The following is a 26433-nucleotide window of genomic DNA, read 5'->3' on the forward strand; positions in this document are numbered from 1 at the left end:
TGGCTTTACCAGCAAGTACCTTAATTACTAAGCCATCTCTACAGTCACAGTTAGGCACTTTCTATACATTGAATCATTTAATTCTTACCTGCATGCAGTGAGGTAATGCCTATCATTCTCTCCTTCACTCTACTCTTTTTAAATATATTTATTTATGAGAGAGAGAGGGGGGGGGGAATAGAGGGAGAGAGAGGGAGAGAGAATGGGTACACCAGGGCCTCCAGCCACTGCAAAGAAACTCATATTCCACCTTGTGCATCAGGCTTATGTGGGTCCTGGGGAATCGAATCTGGGTCCTTTGGCTTAGCAGGCAATTGCCTGAACCATTAAGCTATCCCTCCAGCCCTCATTGTACTCTTAAACAAGAAAACTCAGCAGCTAACTGTAGGTTGCCCAAACTTGCTGGACTGTTAAAAACTGTAGGCTGGGCTGGAGAGATGGTTTAGTGGTTAAGGCATTTTCCTGCAAAGCCAAAGGACCCAGGTTCGATTCCCCAGGACCCACATAAGCCAGATGCACAAGGAGCACATACATACAGAATTCGTTTGCAGTGGCTTGAGGCCCTGGCATGCCCATTCTCTCTCTGTGTGTCTTTCTTCTCTCTATCTCTCTCTCTCTGCTTACAAATAAATAAATAAAATTAAAATTAAAAAAATTGTGGGCTAAATATTTAAGGTTTGGGAGAGAAATGGGCATTGATGCAGTCCGGTTCGCATTGCTGGTAGAAATTACCCAACCAATAGCAGCTTCTGGGAAAAAGAGATTTATTTTGGCTTACAGGCTCGAGGGGAAGCTCCACGATGGCAGGGGAAAACGATGGCAAGAGCAGAGGGTGGACATCACCCCCTGGCCAACATAAGGTAGACACAGCAACAGAAGGGTGTGCCAAACACTGGCATGGGGAAACTGGCTATAAAGCCCATAAGCCCGCCCCCAACAATACACTCCCTCCAGGAGGCATTAATTCCCAAATATCCATCAGCTGGGAACCTAGCATTCAGAACACCTAAGTTTATGGGGGACACCTGAATCAAACCACCACAGGCATGATCAGATGAGTTAAATATTCCCATCAGTTTCATTATGGGATGTCAAAGTAAGAAATACCAGCCACCTATAGGCTGAAGGTCTTTAAAGGAAATGTATATACTCCCTCTGAGAAGATAGCTAGGGTGGGATTCTGATGATAGGAGTAAGATATTGAAGTTAAAGATCTCACATTAGAGCACTATTTGGTGTAGTATGTTTTACTTTAAAAAAATTAAAAAGGCACTAAAGAGAACACCTAAGGCTTGAGGGTTTTTGGCTCTTACTGGAAGCATTTGTCGGCTCTCATTAATATTGATTTTTATTCTGTCTGTCTACATGATAGTTATCTGACTAAGTATTTACTACTGTACAAGAATGTATTAATTATTTCCCCTAATGAAGAGCCCATTTCAAAACCAGGTGGATGCTACAGTAAATATTCTTGGCATTAGGGCATTTAATATTCTTCTTCATAGATTTGTCCCAAGACTTTGGGGAATTATTAAAATACAAGGGTAAGATGCAACATGATTTAATTATACCAAGTCTCAGCCTGCTAAAAGTGTTTATAATTTTTCTTCAGCAAGGTAATATCCTTTTTCTTGGCAATTGAATAAAAAGTGGCTATGGAGATGAGAAGTACTGAATAACACCTTCCTTCCGCTCCTAGGAGCAATACTTATTTTCCTATTGCCTTACTTGGTCATCTCTTCCTTTTACTTTCCATGTAATGATGCTCTAAAGAGATTAACCCTGTCTCTGGGGTTGGAGCCAATTCTTTCAATGGATGCCAAAAGTTCATCCAAAAAAAAATTCAATTGTCAAATTGTGTCTCTAATGGAATATGATTTTTGTTTACTTTAGATTATGCAGTTGAGGAAGCTGTGGCTAAGTACATTGGCAGAATATAAAATGCCATTAAGACATGGTGTCGCTGCTTCCTGCTAACGTGTCCATCTTTGTAAAACACTCTCATGTCTCCAGCATACCGTTTTTAATAGTAATTTTCAATTGGGAGCCATAACAAAGGCCAAATCCATTTTGTTACAGCAGCAGGAGCTAACACCAGTTATCCCCCAGAGCTACTAAGCTTCATGCCAAATCAGTTGTCACCACCCACTGGGAATGACATACTTCACATGCAAATCAACAAATTAGGCAGTTTTCACAGGCCCTATTTCTCAGATTTAAAGCTTCATGAAATTGAACGTGATTTTCACAGTAAGTGACACAAGTAATGCAATTTAAGATGCTATCATGTGTTTTTGCTTATTTTCCTTTTTAACTGTAAGTAAATTAAAATAATGGACTATGAAATCCAACAACCTAATCATTAGCCAGAGAACTGTACAGTTGGCCCAGTCAAATTTTTGTTCCACTATAGGATGTATAACTATTCAATATCATGGAATTATATCAGTAACCTATCTTGTCAGCATGATTGAAAGAGAGTTGTTATCAAGGCTTTCCAAATAGGTGATCCTTGAATCCAGCATTTAAACATTACGGGATTAGCTAGGGGAAAGGTGAAGGCTAAAGGCTTGGGAAAGAGCATTTTACTTATGGGGACTAAGAAAGTTAAGGCTCTGCCTGACTTGTTACCCTCATGGTGCATTTTCTGATAACTGCATGCATTTCTCTATGCCTGCATGACAGGGTGAACATGAAACCTTGTATGGCATATCAGAAGTCTAAGCATGTAAAGGTACTGTGAAACCATTGCAAAAAAAAAAAAAAAGGTAAAAATCCAGTGGTTTGGACATTTTGGATGATTCAGCCAGCAACATTATAATGAAGGTGTTGGAAGAGAAAATCAAGACTTCTCAAAAGGTCATGCCTTAATTTGGGGAGAAATGAAGAGAATCAGAACTAAATAAGTACAGCAAGAATGGAGAGAACGAAGTTTGTTTCTAAGAATGCAGAATCAATGCAACTGGATACCAGACTGGAAATAAAGGGTGAGGGACAAGGGCACTATACCCTACTGATTTCCTGAATGCCTTGATAAGGACCAACAAGCGGGTTGAGATTGGGATGCTGATGGGGCATCTGCAAAAACCCTCCAGTAAGGGTCACACATTTGGATCTAGAGTCATATAGACATTGTCAGCAGAGAAGGGAAAGGGAGGAGAAGTCTGGAAAAAGAGATGCAGGGAAACCAACAGCTTATATGAGGATAAGAGCTTGAAGCGGCAGCCAGAGAACTTAGAGGGATGCTGCCAGAGAAGAAGTGGCAGAACGTGACAGGTGAACAGTGGCAAGAAGAGGAAGGGATCAAGGTGGAAATGAATTTACTTTTGATCATTTACTAATTTTAAAAGGAAAATTGATACATTACCTTATAATACTACTTCAGCCTCTGACTTTATTCATGACCTTCCAAGAAAGAAATTACTGTTACTTTCTTAATAGAAACTTCTGTTAAATAGGATGCCGTTTTGTTTCCTGACATCCTTATTTTTTTGAAACACCGCTTTTAAAGTAAAAATAAGCATTGCTTGAAAAGGCTAAGCACAAATTATTTCACACTGAGGTTTTATAAATAAACTATATTTTTTATTTTATGATAGCCACTTTTTTTTTTTTTTTTAAATCTTGGCTATGTGGGTGATTGAATTCAGGGCCTTAAAGGGCTAGGCAAGCATGACTATTGAGGTTGTGAGCTGTATACTTAGCACTTGGGTTTTTGGGACAGGCCCAGATGACGATGATATTTGGGATGACTATGAGGTTCAAGCTGGCTCAAATTCAATCCTGTTATTGCTTCTGCTTCTGGAGTGCTGGGATCAATCATGTGGACGTCCCACCATTGTTGACATTATGGCTACTTTTTATTTTAAGTAACCCACATTAAAGATATTAATTGTGGGCTGGAGAGATGGCTAAGTGGTTAAGGTGCTTTCCTACAAAGCCTAATGACCTGGGTTTGATTCCCCAGTACCCATGGAAAGCCAGATACACAAGGTGATGCATGCTTCTGGAGCTCATTTGCAGTGGCTAGAGACCCTTGAGTACCCATTTCCTCCCCCTCTTTCTCAAATAAGCATAAACAAATAAATACATAAACTATTCTTTTTAAAAAGACTAATTATGAATACATGGTAAGTTGCTATAAAAATTGATTTTTTACAGATTTGTGGTCTTAAATAAAAATCACTTTTCAGTCATCATTTTCAGCATCATATGCAATGTAGCAACACCTAATGGCCGTGCTTGATATTACCACCTAGCTCTAACAGGCATTTCAAAGATCCTGACAAAAGAAAGTATGTAATACAGTCCTGGAGGTATGAAAGTGAAGGAGATACCTAAACATATAGGAAAATGATTTGGCATGAGTTATGATAGGTGAGAGAGAAAAAAAATCTCAGAACTGGGAAGGTCCTAAAAAGCACAGATGAACAACAGTTTCTGAAATCCCCTGTGGAAAACAAAAAACAACAAATAATTCTTAAGTTAAGAAGGGCTATGTTTGATGGAGTCTACCTAGAAAGTACTACAAAGGATATATTACAAAAAGTACTTAGTAGGTACCCTTTAATAGCAAAGAGAGTTTTTCCCATGACAATGTACTTATCTGAGAACTAGAGTTTGTCCTGACAAAGTTCCTGAGACATAAAGGTATTGAGATGAACTTCCTGTGCCTCATTATTCTATATACAGCTGAATAAACTCCCATGCCAATAGCATAAGCTATGCCCTTCAGAACTCAATGGGTGAGCACATTAGTGAAAGAAATCAGAGAGTTCCAATGTGAACAGCAAAGAACACTGTCTGACTTTCAATATAATATAGCTCTTAACTTCTCTTCAGTTACAGACCCCCTAACATACCTATTTATTCCTAAACATACATATTTTTTCAATTATCTAAGGATTAAAACCTAGAAATTGAACTTTCCATGTGTTTTATGAATGCTGTATCATTGCATGTGGATTTTATAAGTCAATGGAAAAATAAGGCTTGTTTTCTAGAAGTTGACTTTACCATCAATTTTTTTGAATAAACAGTTATTCTGCAGGTATCGACAGTCCACAAATATATACAAATATATCATCAGAAAATTTTAACAAAGTTAAAGAGACATTGATAATGATATAACACACATATATCATCTTTTGCTTAAAGTCTCAAAGTGCTTCATAAAGTTGAATTTCCCTTCTTAAAAAATATTATGAGAGGGCTGGAGAGATGGCTTAGCGGTTAAGCGCTTGCCTGTGAAGCCTAAGGACCCCGGTTCGAGGCTCGGTCCCCCAGGTCCCATGTTAGCCAGATGCACAAGGGGGCGCACGAGTCTGGAGTTAGTTTGCAGAGGCTGGAAGCCCTGGCGCACCCATTCTCTCTCTCTCCCTCTATCTGTCTTTCTCTCTGTGTCTGTCGCTCTCAAATAAAAAAAAAAATTAAAATTAAAAAAAAGTATTATGAGAGAGAGAGAGAGGGAATGAATTGATGCACCAGGGCCTCCAGCCACTGCAATGGAACTCCAGATGTGTGCACCATGTTGTGCACGTGTGAGACCTTGTGTGCTTGTGTCACCTTGTGTGTCTGCCTTACATGGAATCTGGAGAGTAGAACATGGGTCATTAGGCTTTTCAGGCAAGCACCTTAACTGCTAAGTCATCTCTCTAGCCCCATGCATTTCCTTTTATTAGGAGGGTATCTGGGTATTGGGCATTCAAAAGACAAACTCAGATTACAAGAGCAAACTAGATTTCATCAGCTTATACCAATTAAATTGTGACATGAGAAAAGAAATGATTTAATAGATCATTATGCTGTTTTATAATTTTTTGCCTTACCCAGAGTTGAATTATCTCTAGTTATCAAAATGGACAAAAACATCAATATGTTGTCATACATGTTCCTGTAATTTAGGGATAGGCCTGTTATGCATAAATACTGCTCATGGTCTATAAAAGTTGTAATATATGTTTAGGAAATTATTTATTTAGTTATTTTAAAAATGATCCTCAATAGATTTCTATTTGTACAGCATATACCAGCTATACCTACCCTATATTACTTCATTTAGTCTTTTCATTCAAGGCACACAGCATGTCATTGAGTGTTCCTCCAATGTAAATCATGCTGAATAACTCTATTTTCCCATTTGTTTGCAAACAAAGCATGTAGATAATGCATTATGATAGTTACAGTGAAATTAAATTCACCTAGGAAAATTTTACATTTTCTAGTCAGAAAGAGGGCTGTAGAGAAATGGAGGTGTTCTCCCAGACTTAGTATTTATACTTTATCAAACTAGTATGGCCTGGCGTGGTGGTGCACGCCTTTAATCCCAGCACTTGGGAGGCAGTGCAGGAGGATTTCTGTGAGTTCAAGGCCACCCTGAGACTACATAGTGAATTCCAGGTCAGCCTGAGCTAGAGTGAGACCCTATTTCTAAAAACCAAAGGGGAGTGGGGAAACTAGTATGGCTTTTCAACCTTCTTTCCAATATCATCAATAAATCATTCACAACAAAAACATCTGTGTGGAAGATATTAGAGTTCCAAGGATCCTTTTGCAGCATAATTTTAACAACAATAATAAGGAGGATATTTTCCTATTCACCCTCACATTCAAGCACATTACATGAAATTTGATGGTTAATGAGGCTTCATTACAAAGATGAGATATTTGCACCAATTTTCTGAGGCCTCACATGTGAAGTTTCATTAACTGTCATAGACATACAACCCTGTCTCAGAAATATGTTCTCATTTACCCAAAGCCAATGCTGACTTAATTTTAGATTAAATGGTGATAATATAGACACACACAAAAATAAAACACATTCTGGTTTTCTTGTAGTCATATTTGAAAACAACACCTTCCTCATTCTGTAATTTCTAATTTTTGCTAATTTGAGGTTGGATTTAGGTCAGCTCCTTACTTTTCTAAAGCACAGGCTGAAATGACAGTGATGCAGCCACCGCTTTAAAGGACAGTTAGAAATAAAAGTGCATCAGGTTTGCACCTACTCAGAAATTTTTTTATATGTATGTATCTGTATATATTCATCTGTTTGAAGATGGAGCCAGAAAGGGAGGGGGAAGAAGGGAGAGAGGAAAAAGAAGAAAAAAGAAGGAGGAGGAAGAGAGTGAGAGCATGCTGATGTGTGCAGCTTATCTGATCAAATGTTAACATCTCAAGAATCTGTGAGAAAGATATGAAGCAATTCCTTTTACTATTTTTGTAACATTTTCTGTAATGTATAAAGTTATATCATAATAAAATGATACGGAGATTTAAGTAAGTTCTGAAGGTAAAAACTAGATCAAAGAATTTATAGATATGTTAGATAACTACACTCCCAGACACAAGTGCAATTGGCTTCAATCTTGTAATTCACCAATCAATACTCAAACACTTGTGTTGTGTAAAGTCACTAGACTTTTGGCAACAGGCAGCAACATACATTACAAAACCCATCATCCCTAAACTATATTAATGTCTCGGCTACACTTGTCATCAATTATGTAAGAGCTACTTGCTAAGCAGACTGGCAAGCTAGAAGTCAAGTTTTTCAGAGAAAGTACAGACAACTATAGGGAGAGAACAGAAAAGGTTTTATCTTAATAAGAGAATGATTTTGAGAGGTCAACAGTGTCTATGTATTTAAGGGACTATTTTTCTCCTTTGAGTCTATCCAAAAGAAATAGTGAAATGGTCTGGCGGTCCAAAAGAGACAACATTCCCCTGGTCTATGTGTGCCAGTTAAATAGAAATTACTTACTGAAATATTTGCCCAGCTAGACTCTCTTCCATGAACAATGAGTTGAGACACATTTTTAAAGCAACAGCTTAAATGAATGGCTTGTGTGTCTGTAATAATTTTGACTTAAAATGTCAACTCTATTTGAAATGCATGTGCATTTAATCAATGTCTTTATATTGTAAAATAAACATACTTCAGTGTGACTGCTGTGCCAGCTATAAATCATAATTCACAGAGACAAGAATATCTTATCTTCTCTATTGATAGTCATTAATGACAATGCTGATTACAATGGTATCTCACTGCCATATTATTGTAAAACAATCTATTAGAATTTCTATCACATCTTATAACCTACCACTATTCCTCGTCATGCTGATGCATCTCTTAGGAAATAAAACATGATAGACAGTTGGATTTAGAATTCAGCACTTGAAATGCAAAACTAAAGAATAGAGGGCTTATCAGCATATTTCAACCCACATTTCCAAAATTCAGAGAGAACTTGTTGTCAGAAATTCCAGTATTTCCAGGGTTTAATTTTGGAATTAAAACTTAGGTTTTCCAAAATAAATATTTTGGATGAAACAACCTGTTTTATATATCAAATCAGCTCATGGATACATCTGTAGGTAGAAATGAGCATTGGTTACTATTTCTAGGCTGGCTTTTTTTTAAGGATTTTTTTTAGTTTACTGATTCTAATTTGGAGTTATTGATTGTCAGTGTGTACTATGAGTACATCAGGGACAATGGTATATTTGGTGCGAGACATAACCACACCAGAGGATGACTGGGAAGGATCACATGGAGTCCCGGAACAGAATGAAGGATGGCAAGAGAATCACACAAAGATACAGAGGCTCACTGTGAGAGGGCAGCAAACGGTGTAGAACTAATCCATTCAGGATGATTCCATCAGCTACACACAGGCCATGCAGGTAAGGAAAGCACAAGACAGATGAGCACCTGAACACCAGGTGAATTCATCGAGTTCAAGGGCTTGTCGTAACCCCGGTTCACAGCTCGAGTGACGCCCACGAGAAAACAAGCAAGCCCCAGGCGTTTTGGTGCTCTAGCCTAAGAAGAAATGGTCTTGGTAGGAGTAAGCCTGGTCAGATGTGCTGCTGAGTGGACCCCACTAGCAAGGCAGCAGTTGAAGAGGCAAGGATGTATGGAGCATCTTCTTAGCATGATTGGGTTTAGTAGTTGCGCTTTTAGACACTGCATATAAAGTGCAAGTTCGCCAGGCTGACCAAGACCAGAGGAGACTTCTGAGAACCAGTCTGTTCAGAAGGTGAAGACCTGGAGGAACTGGAGAGCTGGGCTAGGTCTGCCAGGAGACATGGAGGAAAGGCAGAGGAAGATGTTGCAAAGGCTGGTGTACTGGGGCGAGGTCAACATTGCCTGTCATCCTTGCTGTACAATTCAAGTGATTTGCAAACAAAACCAACTGGGAACCACTGAGTGGATGTAGACCAGATCTAGCACAAGGCCACTGTAACCAGGCCTGGCCAATGACTTTGCCATAAAGTATAATGACAAAGGGAAGATATTGGAGCTGACCAGAGGACAGCAGCTTCCAGGGCAGAAAGTATCATTAGCAGTGGGAAGGAGAGGACCCTTACCATGTGTCCTGATTGACATCTGCTGACACAGTTCTTTGGCACATTAGCAAGTTTTAGCAATGCAAGAATCATCTTTGACATAAATAATTATGGTTTTTCATCCCTCTTTAGTTTTATAAAAATATTTTATTTATTTATTTGAGAGATAGAAGGTGAGAGAGAGAGAGAATGGGCATGCCAGAGCTTCTAGCCACTGCAAATGAACTTCTGATTCATGCACCACCTTGTGCATCTAGCTTACGTAGGTACTTGAGAATTGAACTGGGATCCTCAGACTTTGCAGGCAAGCACCTTAAGAGCTAAGCCATCTTGCCAGCCCCCCTTTTTTTCATTTTTTTAGTGTGTTTCTCCTTCTATTTCTCCAGCCAAAATATAAGGAAATAAATTATAGTTAAAAATTGCAAAAGAGGGTACTTGATTATAAAGCCTACCAGCCTGGCTTCCCCAGCCACGCATATAAAACTAGACACATGCACATGCTCATGTGTGTGTACTCACGCACACACACACACACACACACACAACACAACAACACACACACACAGAGGGAGAGAGAGAGACAGACAGAGAGAAAATAAATAAAAATTTTAAAACAGCAAAACTGAAGAAAGAAGGTAGAATAAATAGGGGAAAATCTTATAGTAGCAAGGTTTAATTAGCTTGGCAAAATTCTGTCTAAAACTATAGCAGTAATCTTATCTCTCTAGACATTTGGCACTCTAAAAGAAAGGGGTTAATTCAGGCCTGAAGAGAAGATGGCATTGGTAGTATGCTATAATCTGTGTAGGTCAAAGTTCCCAGAAACTGGTCAAAGCCATCCCTTTCATTTTATAGTCCATCATCATCATAAAAGCTGTTTCTCCCCCTACTTTGAAAATTCCGGAGGCACAAGGAATGCCAAGCAAATCTATGATATTGATTTTCTACTATACATTGTCTAAAGTTCAAATTTAAAGTGGAAAATTATAGTCCCTGGGGGAGAAGAAACCTATCAGCCAGAGGAACTGATGCTAAAAGCTCTAGAATCAGGGATTTGGCTGTTCATTGGTGATTTTGCCCACAACCAGAACGGCAGCCATTGTCCAGTCTATGTTCCCTCCAGCCCTTGCTGTCTTCAGGTCGGGAGTGTCTTGTATTTGAAAGGGTCCTCTTGTGGGCAGTGGGGTGCTGCGTTAACTCAGCCTCTGCCAAAACATTTCCTCTTTGATTTATAGAACTATGTAGCTTTCCGGGGACATTAGGAAAGCCTTAGGAGAATAGGTAATGGCTGAGATTAAAGCAAGTAAAAAACATTTAGACAGATGAGTTCATTCAGGCTTTGTGCTGTACCACCTACCCCTTTATAGTTTTGATTTTTCATTCACAGTGTCAAGTCAAAAATTAAGTCTAACATTCAAAATGTTTATATTTGATTTTTAAAGATTTTTAAAAATCTTTTGTTCATTATTTATTTATTTATTTGAGAGTCACAGAGAGAAAGCAACAGAGAGAGAAAGTGTGTGAGAGAGAGAGAGAGAGATAGAGAGAGAGAAAATGGGCACACTAGGGCCTCCAGCCACTGCAAACAAACTCCAGATGCATGCGCCCCCTTGTGTATCTGGCTAACATGGGTCCTGGGGAATAGAGCCTTGAACCAGGGTCCTTAGGTTTCATAAGCAAGTGCTTAGCCACTAAGTCAACTTTCCTGTCCTGTGTTTTAAAGATTTTTTTATGACTATAATATAGTCACATAGGTGGGAAGCAGAGGTGGGACAGAGAAAGGAGTATGTAGAATTGGGAATACAGGCAAAATGGATTGCTTAAAATTGAAGAGCTTCCTAGAGGAGGGATCTTAAATGCTCAAACCAAACTGAGGTGAGGTGGTTACCATTATTCAGGCCTCAGGACACAATGAAAATTAATACAATGAAAGTTGCAAATCTTGGCAAGTAATGTATGTAATATATGTAAGCTACTTTCCTCAATCCTATGCCATTTCATTTGGTAAAGCTGGTTTGTTTTATTATTTTTAATTCTTTTTTAAATTTTTTTTTTTATTTTTCTTTATTTATTTGAGAGAGAGAGAGAGAGAGAAATAGGCAGGGAGAGAAAGAGAGAATGGGTGCCCCAGGGCCTCTAGCCACTGCAAATGAACTCCAGATACATGTGCCCCTTGTGCATGTGGTTTATACGGGTCCTAGGGAATTGAACCTGGGTCCTTTGGCTTTGCAGGCAAATGCCTTAACCACTAAGCCATTTCTCCAGCCCTATTTTTAATTCTTGACACTGTTATACATGTATATAATGCACTTTGATGCCACTTTCCCCAGTTAGCATAACTCTTCCTATCTTCCTCTCACTAAAACCCTTCTTAATCATCCCATTAAATCCTCATCTTACTTTCATGCCTTTTTCTTTTTTAACCCTTTGAGTTAAACCAAGGTCATGATCATGGGTGGGAGGTTATTTACTGGAGAATGGGCAAACCGTCGGTGGCTATACCACTAAAGGACACGTACTTTCCTCTTCCAACCATCATCTGTTGCCACTCTACTCCGGGAGGTGTGAGGTTTCAAGAACCTCTCCCTCATCAAGGATGAAATGTCAACAGGCCCAGTCCTGTATCGGATCCACTTCTGCTGTGTGCTCATCAGTGTAACAGACTTGAAATCTCCAAGAAATTGTATTCGGCAGCCCTGCTTCTTGTCTTCCTGCTCTTATATCCACTCCCCACCCCCAGGGTTCCCTGGTCCTTGCAGGCTGTAGTGCAGATGTCATGTTTAGGGCCGAGCAGACATTAGTTCCTTGTTTGTGCTAACTTTGTTAGCTATGTAAGTCTATATTAACTTCTGCCTTTGCATAAAGAACCTCCGTGTTAGAAGCTATGGGCAGTACCAATTTATGGGAACAAACATAGATACTTAGAAGGCAGTTAGACATGCTGGCTGAAGCTGATGTGTTTGTTTTGAACTTAGGCTGGAAGGCTGTTGAGCCACTTCTTGGCCTTGAAACTGGTATTTATTATCTAACTGATTCTTCCCTCTTTCAGCCCATAGATATGTCTATCTTATAATCATTTCCAGTCAATGGCCACATTTTTGATGGTTATAATGATATTTTACACACGTGCTGCAAATGCAAAAAAAAAAAAAATGTAAGTATCTCTTTGGCTATAGAAACCTTCCTCTTAAGGTTGAAGTTATAGAAGTCAAGTTGTATTATCAGGAATGCCTCTGTTCAGTTTCTCTGCAAGCAGTTTGACAGTTTCATAACATTTAGGCATCCTGAAGGGATTTTTACATTGCTTTAGTAAGTAGAACCTCTGTGCCCTAACTACTCTGATGAAAGATTGTGGATCCCGAATTTTAAATATAATCAAAATGTAACTGGTTTACTCACTGATATCACCCAACCACGCCTGGAAATTGGCACTTATTTGTTGAAGGAATGAAAAGGTTGTCAGAAAAAAAAAATGGTTTCATGCATATCACAATATCCTTGCTGTGAACTTGGCAGGTGCATACTCAATAACATTGAATGGATTATTCCAGAAGAGACTGAGGACTATTCTACTCCACCTGGAAGCTCATTGTGTGAGGGGACTTTGAAAAATCCATTTATCAAAAAAGTGACCTGGAAGAGTACAGAGGTAGACAGGGCCAAAAGGTATATATCTGAATTTGAATCATAATTATAGTTATAACCTCATAATTTAACTCCTAATTCTAAATCCTATTTCATTGCTAATAATTTCCCATTTATAGGTCATCTTAATTAGACGGTGAGTTTATCACAGGGATCATGTTATATACAGTTTCAGGGTTTCCCCAGAGTAGGATTTAATAGATATTTCAGTAATGAACTGATTGGAAATTTTTTCTACAATATTTAAGGTGAATATTTACCCTTCTACTTTTAAAGTACTTTGGGGAGGTCAATCCCACAACCTGTTCAGAAACCTCATTCCCGTGCTTAACAATCAAGTTCTTTTACCATCTAGCCTCATTTCTCCTGAGAGTGATTTTGGCCAATCTTCCCTCAGTTGAAATGGAGAACAGCTGGTTATTATTATCAGGTAACTCATCCTTCAACCTTTTATTCAAACAGAAATGAAACAATAAAATTAACTCCCCATGCAGTTCACCTTCTTTCTTTCATTCCTTTTTTTAAAAATCATTTCCACTGTTTTCATTAGTCTCAACACTATTATCCAGAATGACAAAAGGGCACATTGCATTAATATACAAATAAGTCTGCTCCAGTTAATACACTATATGAGCCAATGAGTCAGTCAGCAAAAATTTATTAAGGGCCAACATATGAAATCCAAAGCCAAACCAGTCCCTAAGAAGTACTCAAGGAAAAAACTCTAACACTAAGAAGGAAGTTTGATGAGAGAAAAATGCAGGTCAAAAACAGATCCATGGGCTTCAGAAGGCTGACTGAGTTGGCAGAAGAGGAGGAATATCACTTTATGGGAAGGTGGCTTCCAGGGTCTTCGCTAAGCTTGTTGTGAGGCAACAGTGAATAGATTAGTCAAGGTAGAGTGGAGAGTTCGTAGTCAAGAAGAGTGAAAAGTGATGATAAATAAATTGAGAAGAATACACAGGACATTTAATGCCAACCAAAGAGTAGGAATTGTGTAAAGATTTTGACTAACTGCATTGTGATCCTTAGAGATTCCCAATCCCCTTAGAATCTTCTTAGATTTGAAGTTTTGATGATGAATTCAGAAATGTATTATTTACCAAGTTCTGTAGGTGGTTCTGGGATACTGTTGGACTTTGAGAACCAGTATGTGATTGGGAGACATCTTAACCCACACAGCAAAAATGTTACTAATATAATACATTTTAAGAACTTGTTAGGGCTCAAGCATCTTCATGTGACCTTATGTATTCTCACAACAACTCTATCAGATAAAATCTCATTATTCCAATTTTGGAAAAGAGGACACTGAGGCAGAATGTGGGTAAATTGCTGCAGAGGGGTGGAATTACTCTCTTGTTGCTATGGTAAAATACATGACAGAAACAATTTCAGGGAGGGAAGATCTTGTTTGGCTCATTGTTGGAGAGAGATTTCAGCCCATCATGATGGGAGAGGAATGGTGATGGGAGATGTGGTAAAGGCTCCTACATTATGTCACACCAGGAAGTAGAGCATGAAGGCCTGAACCAGGAATGGGGTATCCCCTTCAAAGCCCTGCCTCTAGTAACTTACTTCCACTAGCCAAGCCCTACATCCCCAAAGACTCCATCGCTCTGAAAACACTGCCATGAACTGAGGACCAATGTTTCATAATACAAGCTAGTGGGAGACATTCCAGATTCAAACCCTAATGAAGACTGATAGCCAGCTTTATGTATTGCTGCTTTTTGGTATAGAGAACATTCATTAACTATCTGCTAACAAATGACTGGTAGCCAAGCTAAGATGAACTGGGTTGAAGACAGAGAGAAAGTAAGCAAGTCCGGAAGCTATTGAAACACTGCAGTTATAGACAAGGAATTGAATTTGAGTACTACCAGCAGAAGTGAAAAAGAAGATTCAAATGTGAGAGGCCCTGTCTTGCAAATATCAATAGGATTAGCTGCTAGGAAGGTGAGGATGGGAAAGAGGAGGCATCCCAGATGTCATGACATTCCTGGCAGTCCCTCAAACACAATTAGGGAGGTAAGGATGAGCTGGTGACTGAAATGGGCAGGTTATGAATTAAATTTTAGACATGACATGCTGAAGCTGGGGTGGAAACAAGGCCACTGTGCAGAAATGATCAGCCAAAGCTGGGTAAACAAAATTGGATTGCCTCCAAAAATTAGTGGATATTATTCATCCTGGTTGAGGTAATAGCCCTAGATGTACAATCTGATGTTATTTGTGTATTACCTATCCATTTTTTCAATTTGGGTGTCTCTTATCTGGTTTTAATTGTTCTGGGAAGCCTTTTGCTTACTGTATGATGAAAACAGTTACAGTTAGTATGCTGAAGATTCAAGTCTCCTCACTTAATTATGAACTGGCCCATCTTATTAAACTGCTGTTTTGATGTTGTCTTAAGATAGGAAAATCTAACAGGTGGCAAAAAATATGGGTTCTACAGGGTCTAATGTACAAAGACTTAAGGGCTCATGCCCATGACATTGAAAAGGCTAACACAATAGTAGTGATGGTCGAGAGAGGTCTCTGTATCATTATCAGTTCAAGTTCTGACTCTAGAAAGACTGTTTTATATCTCAGTCACTATCTGCAAGAAAAGCTACTACTTGCTCCATTCATTTCCCGTGCATCTTGAAAATGGATGTCAGTAAGCTGCGTGAAGTCCTCTGATAAGAGGTGCTAAACAAAGGTCTGATTTGATCCCACTCCCAGCAAACTATTAAAGCTACACATGCCATTACCTAATAGTATTAAGTGAACATCCCACAAGGACATGACATTGTGCAGGGCACATGGCAATTAAGATTAGGAAAATATAGTTCTACCAGGAACTTACAAGTGTCTTATATATGAATAAAGCTGTGGTTAATATGCTTTATTAGTTGTTTAATATGGGTATGTAAATAAGCCCATTAAGAAATCTTTTGCATTTTATTAATCCAGCATTTTAAATGATTATATTTCATCTTAAATGGTAGTGAAGTTTATTTATGAATGTGTACCTTCCATTTTAGTGTCTGTGAAAGTTCTTTTTAGCATATCAATTTCTTTAAAAGTAATGCCAGTGGTCTATGTTTCTGATCTGTTAACAAATCTAAACCTCATTATCCAAGAAAAGTAATGAGATAAAGTGGTCTATTCTTCAGTGCTTCTTTGTAATTCACATTAATGTAATGGGAGTTGTGCATGCATGTTGATAGGAGAGAGAACCCTAATTAAACAAATAAGCCTTTTGGTTGACACCCGATCTGATCCTCTTTTATTGTGATAAGTATAAGACAATCAAATCTCACCACTGCTTTGGACAGCCAAAAACAAGAACCACAGACTAATCAAGATTATGTGGGCTGGGAAGGGAAGGCAATGAGCAGCAGTCAGATTTTAAAAACAAGGTCCCCTTACAATTTCGTACTAATTAACTCCATACAAACCCCTCATACAAACCCCTCCATGAACAGATACTTGGAAAGCAGAATGATAAACAAACATTTTCAGACATACTTGACAGCTGAAAAAATATTAAAGTCATATTCCAAACAAACGCTGCATACTGGGCACTCGAGCATCTCTTGGCCCATCTGATGAGTAGCCCATCTGTCCCTGGGTTCTCTTTTGGTTAAAGAATAAATGCTGGCTTAACCATCCCCAATGTGTTAGATCCCGTTATCCTACACTTTACTTTCTAATGACTACCCTTGCATATATCTCTATTGCCTTTATCACTTGCCATATTCACATATCTCTTTCACTGCTTCTTCACATTCTTGTGTTCACAATCTATCCACATTATGGTACTAACTTTTGTCTCCAGTGCTCAGCTGCTGACTAATAAAAGCTGGGATGTACAATATGTAAATATATAAAATTATCAGTTATCACACCATTGGGTTTAATGGAAGTCTGTATCGCTATATTACACCCTTTACTTTGCAATTCCATTACAGGCTCAACACTGCTGGTCATAAAAGTTGCATTCTTAGTCCAGGCCAATGACAGTAATAATGGGGAGGAAAAAAGGTCATTGTATTTCACAATCTGAATAAAAAATTAAAGATGGTAGGGCACTTAGCTCAAAAGAAAATTGGCAAATTAACAAAATGAAGAAACAAAATATTCGTGGCTCATGTTGTGAAAGATAATATGAATAATTTAATACAGGCTGAGGGGAGGAAGTTTAGAGTTACCAAAGACACAAATATTGAGCTTCACTCATGTATTGTGATGAGTGTATTATGATGGGACTACCATTGTGATCAGTGTATTTTGAAGGGTAATATATTGTGATGGGTGTATTGTGAAGGGCTAATTGTGATGGGTGTAATGTGATGGGTGAATTGTGATGGTTGTATTGTGAAGGGTGAATTGTGATGGGCATATTGAGATGGATGTGTGATTGTGATGGGTGAATTGTGATGGGTATATGATTGTGATGGGTGAATTGAGATGGGTATATGATTGTGATGGATAAATTATGATGGGTGTATTTTGATGGGTGTATTATGATAGGTGTATAATAGTGATGGGTATGTGGTGATGGTGAATTGTGATGGGTGTATAATTATGATGGGATTATAATTGTGCTGGCATATTGTGATGGGTATTAGCCTATTTCTTTCCTCTAGGATCTCAGACAATCATGGAGAGCACTGTATGGCTGTATCTGTAGTGATAGCCTTTGACATACAAATTTATTATTTTTCCCATAGTCATATATTTTTCCTCAGGATATGCAACTATTTTTCCCCCAGTTGGTAAGGCTCTCTTTTCAACATATTTCTACATCCTTCTGGAAGCTGAATTAAGAATTTTGACTAAATTTGCCGCCAGTTTTTCATTTGAGATTTCATGTTTCAAGCTGGCATGGGCATCATGAAGCCAAACACCTACACTCTCCCCATAGTTGGATTCATGCCTTTGTGGAAATGACTATTAAAATTTCATTGGCCTGGCTACATTAGTGGGGTTACCCTTTATACCCATGAAGTTGAAGAGAAACACAGACATTTGCAACCACTATCTGGGAAGAGGTAATGACAGGCATGACCACATTATGCTTATTGTACACGAGACCTGTAACAGCCGTTATGGGATCAAGGCAAAGAGGACAAATGTACGAGATACATCATGTTCCCTGGTGACTTGAGTATTCAGTTTCTGACTAACCTAATTTAAAAATCAAGTCACAATGTATCTTACAGATGACATCAGGGCAGTCTCATGAAATAACTGGAGGCCATGCACCAAGAGCAGCGAGTCCAAACCCACCCACACACGCTGGCCTGAGACATGTTTTGACAGAAAGAAAAAAAGGAAAAAACAAGACAAAATATCTTTTTTATTGTTTTGTTTAGTTTATCCTCAGTTTGTACTCAGCAGAAGAGAGTCTGGCCTTCCATGGAATGTTTAAGTTACACTTGCAGAGTCATGGTTATCTTTGGAGGAGTGAGAGAGCATTTAAAATACAAATGATCCAGTGATTTGAGTGATGTCATCTCTTTCACAAGTTATTGTGTATTCAGAGAAAGAAGAAGTATCATGCCCATTTCTGAATTATAAACTATCAACTAGAGAAAAATAAAACAGTGGGAGGGAAGTTTATGGACTATGAGTATATCTTGCTCCAGACAAAGACAATGGTGCATCTTACAGTTTTGGCTATCTGGAATAGATCTATACAACAAGAAGAGATGTCTGTGATTTCTTAAAAGGATATGGACAAGTCTACAACAGGTATATGAAAATTTTCTAATATCACAAATCACCTTGAAATGCAAATCAAAACCACAATGATATATCACCTCAAACATGACAGGATGGTTAATAAGAAAGGATAGCAGCCAAGCATCATGCAGCATGTCTGCAATCCCAGCACTTGAGAGGTCAAGGATTGAGACTTTGAGGTTAGCTAGACTTCATGGTGAGATTCACAAACAAAACAGAAACAATTATTAGCAAGGATGCAGAGAATGGAAGTGTACACACCATTGGAGAGAATGTGAATCAGCGAAACCATTATAGAAAACAGTATGGAGTTCTTTACAAAATTGAAAATATAATACCATATGATTCAGCAATTCCACTTCTGGGCAATATTCAAAGGAAACAAACTGAGTATATCAAAGAGACATCTACACTACCATTATTATTATGGAACTATTCATAATACCTAAGAAATAAAAATAATCTAAATATCCTCCAACAGATAAGTGGATACAGAAAATGTTTCACGTGTGTGTGTGTGTACACAATAGTATCCAACATTCGAAAAAGAGGCAGTCCTGTCATTTGTGACAATGTGAATAAATTTGGCAAACAATTTTACATGAAATAAACCAGGCACAGACATATAAGCACCATACAACCTCATTTACAGGTGGAGTATAAAAGAATGTAACTTACAAAACAGAGTGAACTAGTTTTTACTAGAGGCCTTGGGATGGGAAGATTAGGAAGTTGTTCAAAGGACATAAAATTTCAGGTAGATGGGATGGGCACCTATGTGTGTGTGTGTATATATATATATACACACACATCAATACATATATCAATATATATATTGATTCCACTGTCACAATGTATTCATCTATCAAAACATCATGGCATATACAATAAACATATGCACATTTTACTTATAAATTTATAAAAAGTAACAAGAGATAATATTTATCAAGTTGGGAATGATGCAGACAACTTTGCTTACTTATATAAACTATTTACTTAAATTTCACAGCAACTAGAAGATGGTGTATTCATGATATCAATTGTTGATGAGAAGATTGGATGTCATAGAGATTTGTGAAGGCCACAAGCTTGTAAGGGACAGATTTTAATGAGATGCAGCATTAATTTGGTGACAGAAAGAAACTTGCTGCTTGGCAGCAATGGAGAGCTTGTGTATATGTGACAATTTCTTTTAGAAGAACTTACAATGGCCTATTTATAGCATTCCCCTAGCTAAATGAAGTATAGAATCTATTGTATATACACAAAACTAAAGACAGCATGAATCACTATCATAGAAACTTTCTTTCTGGATAGCAAGCTAAAAGATAAAAATCCTTAATAAGAGGAAGGGAAGATTGCCAGGGCAGAAGGGCCCCAGAGTGGGTGTAGAAAGCCTAATCCTAAAACCATGCACTCTGTCTTATAATTCCCAGTGCCAGAACTTCGCTACAACCTACCATGAGTTGTTTGTCAGGAAGACCTCTGTGGTCCCCCTAATAATGGAGGCTATTGCCAAAGCCCTTGGTTACCCACCAGAGCTAAATGGTAAGACCCTATGGCTGAAGACTCTACAAACCATGGATACAGGATATTGAGAGGTAATTCTGGAACTTAGAAGGAATCCAATTCCCTGCTGACTAGCCCTCATTATGCAGAAAAGTGCCATGGGAGCTGCTGGTGGGGGGGTAGGTAAAGGCCCCCAACAGCATGAAAAAGCAGTAGACAGTGCAAGCTACAACATCACCTGCTGGACATGATGTCCATATCTGTGCAATAGTAGCACACAGTCCATGTGGGTAGTCAACTGCTCTCTGCTTAGATAAAAGGCCCACTCAGTGGGAGAGAACTCATATCTGGTACTGAGAATCAAGTCATAATCATATGGATATCATGGTCATAAACTCCAGAGAGAAGCTTTCACTTGTCTTTGGACAAGAACAGTGGCTTTTTCTTTTTAATATATGGCAGTAAAAACCAAAGTGAACTAAGATGCACGCCCCCCACACCCACACACACACACAAAAAAAAAACAAAACAAGAAAAGATAGCTGGATGCCTAGCATGGAGAATCCACCTCCAGCACATCTGCCAGGGCCCAGATGACACCACAAAGGAAGTGGCAAATTGCACACGAAGCTGCTCTCACTGCTCTCCTGACAACTCGCTCCACAGAGATGATAGACATTGAGCACATGCAAAACTCAAATCCAGAGGCTGCAGAAAATTCAACACTAAGGAGACATCACACATCCACCAAAGCTCAGTGAACATCACGAAAGAAGGGGTAGAAAGATTGTAAGAACCACAGGGTGGGAAGGAGCATTCTGAGGCATTGTCTTCCCCCCTCACAGAGACTGACTGATGCATTCATAACCCTACAGCAAATAGCAATAACCCCACAGAGGAATACCAACAGCCCTTCAGCGAAATGGGGGCTGGGGAGAGGGGATATGAGGTAACACAGGAGTATGGGACCAACACGTGATTTATTCATACAGTAAAGTTTATACTTACTAAAAAAGAATAAAATGGAGAAAATGACTATATCTTAGCCTATGCGAAGCTTAGAAGTTGAATGAAGAAGAAACAATATGGAAGATACAATTGCTGGGCCAGGAGGAATAGAGCTGAAGGAAAAAAGCTGCAAACAAGTTTCCTCACTGACATCACTGTCGTCAGAATGTTTATTTCAGCCACCACAGGGCTTTGCACACCAAACAAAACCTTTTTTTTTTTTTTAAATTTATTTATTTTAGACACACACACAGAGAGAATGGGAACATGAAGATCTTTAGTGACTGTAAATGAACTCCAGATGCATGTGCCACCATGTGCATCTGACTTAGGTGGGATGTGGGTAATTGAACCAGGGTCCTTAGACTTTGCAGGCAAGCACCTTAACCACTAAGCCATCTCTCCAGCCCATTTTTCTTTTCTTTTTGCAAGTCATTATGTAGTCTCAGGGTGAACCTAAGGCAATCCTCATTCCTCTGCCTCCCAAGTGCTGGGATTAAAGGCATATGCCACCAAGTCTGGCTCGTTTTTCTTTTCTTCTCTCTCTTTCTTTTTGGTTTTTTGAGGTAGGGTTTCACTCTAGCCTTGACCTAGAATTCACTATGTAGTCTCGGTGGTCTCAAACCATGTTTGTTAGAGCTTTATTGGAAATTGTTTTAAAAATAACCTTCTTGGCCTGGAGAGATGGCTTAGGGGTTGAGGTGCTTGCCTGTGAAGCCTAAGGATCAAGGTTTGATTGCCCAGTACCCCTGTAAGCCAGATGCACAAGTTGGCACATGCATCTGAAGTTCATTTGCAGTGGCTGGGGGCCCTGGTATGCCTGTTCTCTTTCTACCTATCTCTTCCACTATCTCTCTCTCCAATAAATAAATAAATTAATAAATTTATATATATATTAAAACCAAGTAGAAAAATAGAAAAAGAAGCAGACATAAGATGAGCTGGTTTTAGTATCAGTGTGCTAACTTCAGATAGCGTAACTGCTGAAAATCCCATGCAGCTTGGGCAGATGTGCTCTGTCTCAATGCTAGACAGTTACAGGGTGAGACAATGCCATCCCTTCTGTTTTTACCTTTTTATAGTGCCTGCTGTAATCTGGAATCATCAAGTATTCTGGATGATTTCTTCCCTCCCCTTCACTAGAACCTTGTTCTGCACCATGAAAGTTTACAAGACAATGGTTTGTACCTGAGGTATCTTGGCAAATGTCTCTCCACTTACTGGGTAATCCATTGTGAAACAAATAGTTAACATGTTTATGTGATATCCTGCTTGTTTTTATATTAAACATACCACAAACCCCTTCTAACTCATCCTGCATTTTCCCTTCCCATAAGGTGGGACAGTGATGTAAAAGCAGGGCTTTGCAGCTATCTGCCCAGCATCTAGACTAGTACCTGATACAAATTAGCACTGATAAATATTGCTGAGTAAACAGAATAATTATGAATGTGCTTGGGAAGGAGGAAACGCTCAATAAATGCTACTAAATGAATACAGGCAAACAAATTTTAAAAGCAGAGATGATGCCCCTGTTGGCAGGTTTCGTATGTTGTTAATCTACCAAGATGCAGTTGACTAGGTATAAATCCTTTCAGGGATAAATTGTATGAAATGTATACAAAGATGAACTTAAATTATTTCAAGCCCTTCACTCAGTATCCAGAATAAGTTGACAGTATTTGAAGTGAGTACTATTAAGAGGAGACAATGTGGTTAATATATAAAGGAATAGGTTTTTAACACAAAGAGTTTCATTGGAAGACCAGAAAGGATGGACAAGTTCATTAAAGATCTCATAAATGGCTGGGCGTGGTGTGGCATGCCTTTAATCCCAGCACTCGGGAGGCAGAGGTAGGAGGATTGCCATGAGTTTGAGGCCACCCTGAGACTATATAGTGAATCCCAGGTCAGCCTGGGCTAGAATGAGACCCTACCTCGATAAACCAAATAAAGAAAAATTAAAAAAAATAAGGATCTTATATATGGGGGCTGGAGAGATGGCTTAGAAGTGAAAGTGTTTGCCTGCAAAGCCAAACGATACCAGTTCAGTTCCCCAGGACCCACATAAGCCAGATGCACAAGTGGGTGTATGCATCTGGAGTTTGTTTTCAGTGGCTGGAGATCCTGATGCTCCCATTCTCCCCCTCTCCTCTCTCTTTCTCTTTCTCTCTCTGCCTCTTTCTCTCTATCAAATAAATAAATAAAATATATTAATAATAATAATAATAGACCTCATAAACCAAGGAAGGATCTTTTTCAACTATAGGTGACATTATCATGCCCCAAGGATATTCCAAGTTCACAGCAACGAGCCTGGATAGCTGAAGGGTTTGAGTGTTGCCCTTTGGTGGCATCCTCCTCAGGCAGCCTTTCTGCAGGACAGTGTCATGAGAGCAGGATGCTCAAGGAAGTCCAGCAGGTACTGAAAGGAGATATGTTATGAGGTATGTAATGAGACCTGTAATGAGATATGTAAGCAGTTTGGCCTGTGACAGATGAGAGGGGCTCCTGGTTCTCTCACCAAAGTTTTCTGTGGAATGCAAGCTCTTTTGTAAACATGGTTGCCTCTAATGACCAGATTCAGCGGCTGTTGACTCCACCCCACATTTTCCCGACCGCCCCAGAGATGGAAGATGCGTGATCTTGACAGATGAGATGGCCTTCCTAGGGTGGAGGTTGGGAGCAGTTTTGTCATCTTTTATGAACTTAGAGTGAATGTACCCAGTGTGCAGAGGTAGAGCGTTAGGCCAAGGGCAAAGAGCTGATAAAGCATGGGAGAAATCCTGGGATCTTGCGCAGGAGCCGTGTGTCCACACAGGGCCTGCCTGCTTTGTCTACGGAAGCTCTGCTCCTCGAGTCCTCAGGGAACCAGTCCGGGCACCAGCCCTGTGTGCTGCCTCCCTGTGCTTCAGTGTGAGTTCCAGTGAGGCCATGCTCAGACGCCGCTGCTGGCCTTTCAGCGATTACCCACCTCAAGCAGGAGAACCCTCCGGTGAGCTGTTACCACAAAGAGCTGATACCAAAGCGAGCTGCGTGAACCATGAAGAGGGGCTGCACTTTGCCTTTTTGTGATTCCTGTGTGGTTTCACACAGAGCTGAAGATTGATAGCTGACCCATCCACACTCTCAGCAGCAGGCAGAGTGTTCAGTGTAACTCAGACCTGGAGGGTTCTTGAGCTGTATATTTCCCCACAATAACCAGTGGTCTAAGAGACATACACGGATCATGCAAGTAGATAATTTGAAATAAAGAAAGTATAACATGGCTGGCTGTTATACTTTCAGCCAGTGGTTAAAGGAGCTTGCTTGCACTGTTGAAGACCTGGGTTTGATTCCCCCAGCATCCATGTAAACCCAGATACACAGGGTGACTCATACTTCTGAATTTCGTTTGCAAGGGGCCCTGGAGGGGCCATATTCACTCATTCCTCTCTCTTTCTTTCTCTACTTGGAAATAAATAAAAAAAATTATAAAAAGAAAGAATGATAATGTTTGGACTAGACAACAGGAAGCAAGAAGGAATGAAAAAGGCTTCCCATAAATGTTTTAGTAGAATTGGGTATAGGTTAAGTTAACCAGTATGATAAACTCTTCGACTCTATTACTAAATGAATGAAAAAGCAAAGTTATAAAAGCAGAAACACTTAGCTTTTTGGAAGCAAGCACAAGGTCATGGGCCCCACAGTCGCATTTTCAGGATTCATGGTTTGGTGGGAGAGGGGCAGATTTTAAGTCATCCCTTTCCCCCCTGGCCAGGTGCCACTCCTCAGGGTCTATCCACAGAACCTACACCTAAACTCATTTTCAGGAGAGGGTCAGAGTAGTTCAGATAATGGAAAAAAATAATGAATATTTAAGTCACTTCTAGCTCTTAAGAGAAACTTGGAGCAATCAATCTTTTTTAAATAAGAAAGAAACTAAGTCAATAGCATCTGAGCAACAGATGAGAATTAAGGCAAAATCTGTTGGCTAATGGTAACAGCTTTTGTGTTCTTTGTTGTTGAAAATGCGCGTGCTGCAGCAACTCCAATATGCTCACAAACTCAGATGCAAAAGGCTATGGAAAACAGTTGCTATTTTTATACTGAAGATAAAATCAAACACCACCTTTCAGATCTTAATTTTGCTAGAATGGAGAAAGGAAACAAAAGCCTTGATGTTCATGTCTAAAGGATCCAGGGCCTGTGACTTTTATTATGTGCAAGTATGGACCTACTGGACATCCAAAGGGAGCAAAGCTGGCTCTGTGTTATGTGCAATGAGGTACTCAACTCATGTCACAGAAAATATTAAGGTTTGACTTAGTGGTATCCTAGAAAATAGGCTATGCAAATCTCTAGTAGGATTTTTTATGAGGAAATGAGAGAGAGAGAGAGAGAGAGAGAATTGGCATGCCAGGGCCTCCAGCCCCTGCAATCAAACTCCAGACACATGAGCCACCTTATGCACATGTGTGACCTTGAGCACTTGTGTTACCTTGCGTGTCTGGCTAACATGGGATCTGGAAGGTCAAACAGGGGTCCTTAGGCTTAGGTCCAAGTGCCTTAACTGACAAGCTATCTCCGATGTTGTAAGAAATTAGTACAAACTTAGTGAATTGAACAATATACGTGAGCTAAAATTAAGGGGTTGGCCAGAGAGAAGCCATTTTCTTCCTTTTCCAGCTTTCACTGGCTGCCCACATGCTTTGGCTCACGTCCCCTATTTTTATCATCAAAGCCAGCAGCACTGCATTTCTCTGCGTCTTATTTCTTTTAGTCATTCTGCTTCCATTTTTAAGGCCCTAGAATAAACTGGACCTTCTGATGGCCAGATTATAACACAAATACCAAACAAAAAGTCCTTCTGTTTAACATTGCCTCTCCCTTTCCCATACTCCTGGAAAGATAAGTGGCAGAAGGTAGACTCCCACAGCACTCAGGGTATCCTTTGGGATAGAGGTCTGAGGGTCAGGAAGGAGGTAGTTTTGGGTTGATATTAGAATGTTTGTTTGAGACACTGACAATGACTTTTCATTTCTCAAAGATGACCGGAAATCTATTGGTCAGATCATTGAGAAGTCAAAATGTGGAGAAGACAGCCTCAAGAGAGTTTTTTTTTTTTTTTAATTACTTGTAGAAGAAATAAAATGATCTCCTGACTGTATGCTGCAAGGCACTTCCACTGCACAGGAAATC

At 39.3% G+C, this 26433-nt stretch overlaps 1 protein-coding gene across 1 annotated transcript in view; it reads right to left on the reverse strand.

Annotated features, from left to right (window-relative positions):
- Pard3b (par-3 family cell polarity regulator beta) overlaps positions 1-26433 on the reverse strand; it is a 1086921-nt gene that overhangs the window by 293455 nt on the left and 767033 nt on the right. The gene's annotated exons all lie outside the window — the stretch shown is intronic.

This window comes from Jaculus jaculus, chromosome 4 (assembly GCF_020740685.1).
Source record: "Jaculus jaculus isolate mJacJac1 chromosome 4, mJacJac1.mat.Y.cur, whole genome shotgun sequence".
Classification (NCBI taxonomy): domain Eukaryota; kingdom Metazoa; phylum Chordata; class Mammalia; order Rodentia; family Dipodidae; genus Jaculus; species Jaculus jaculus.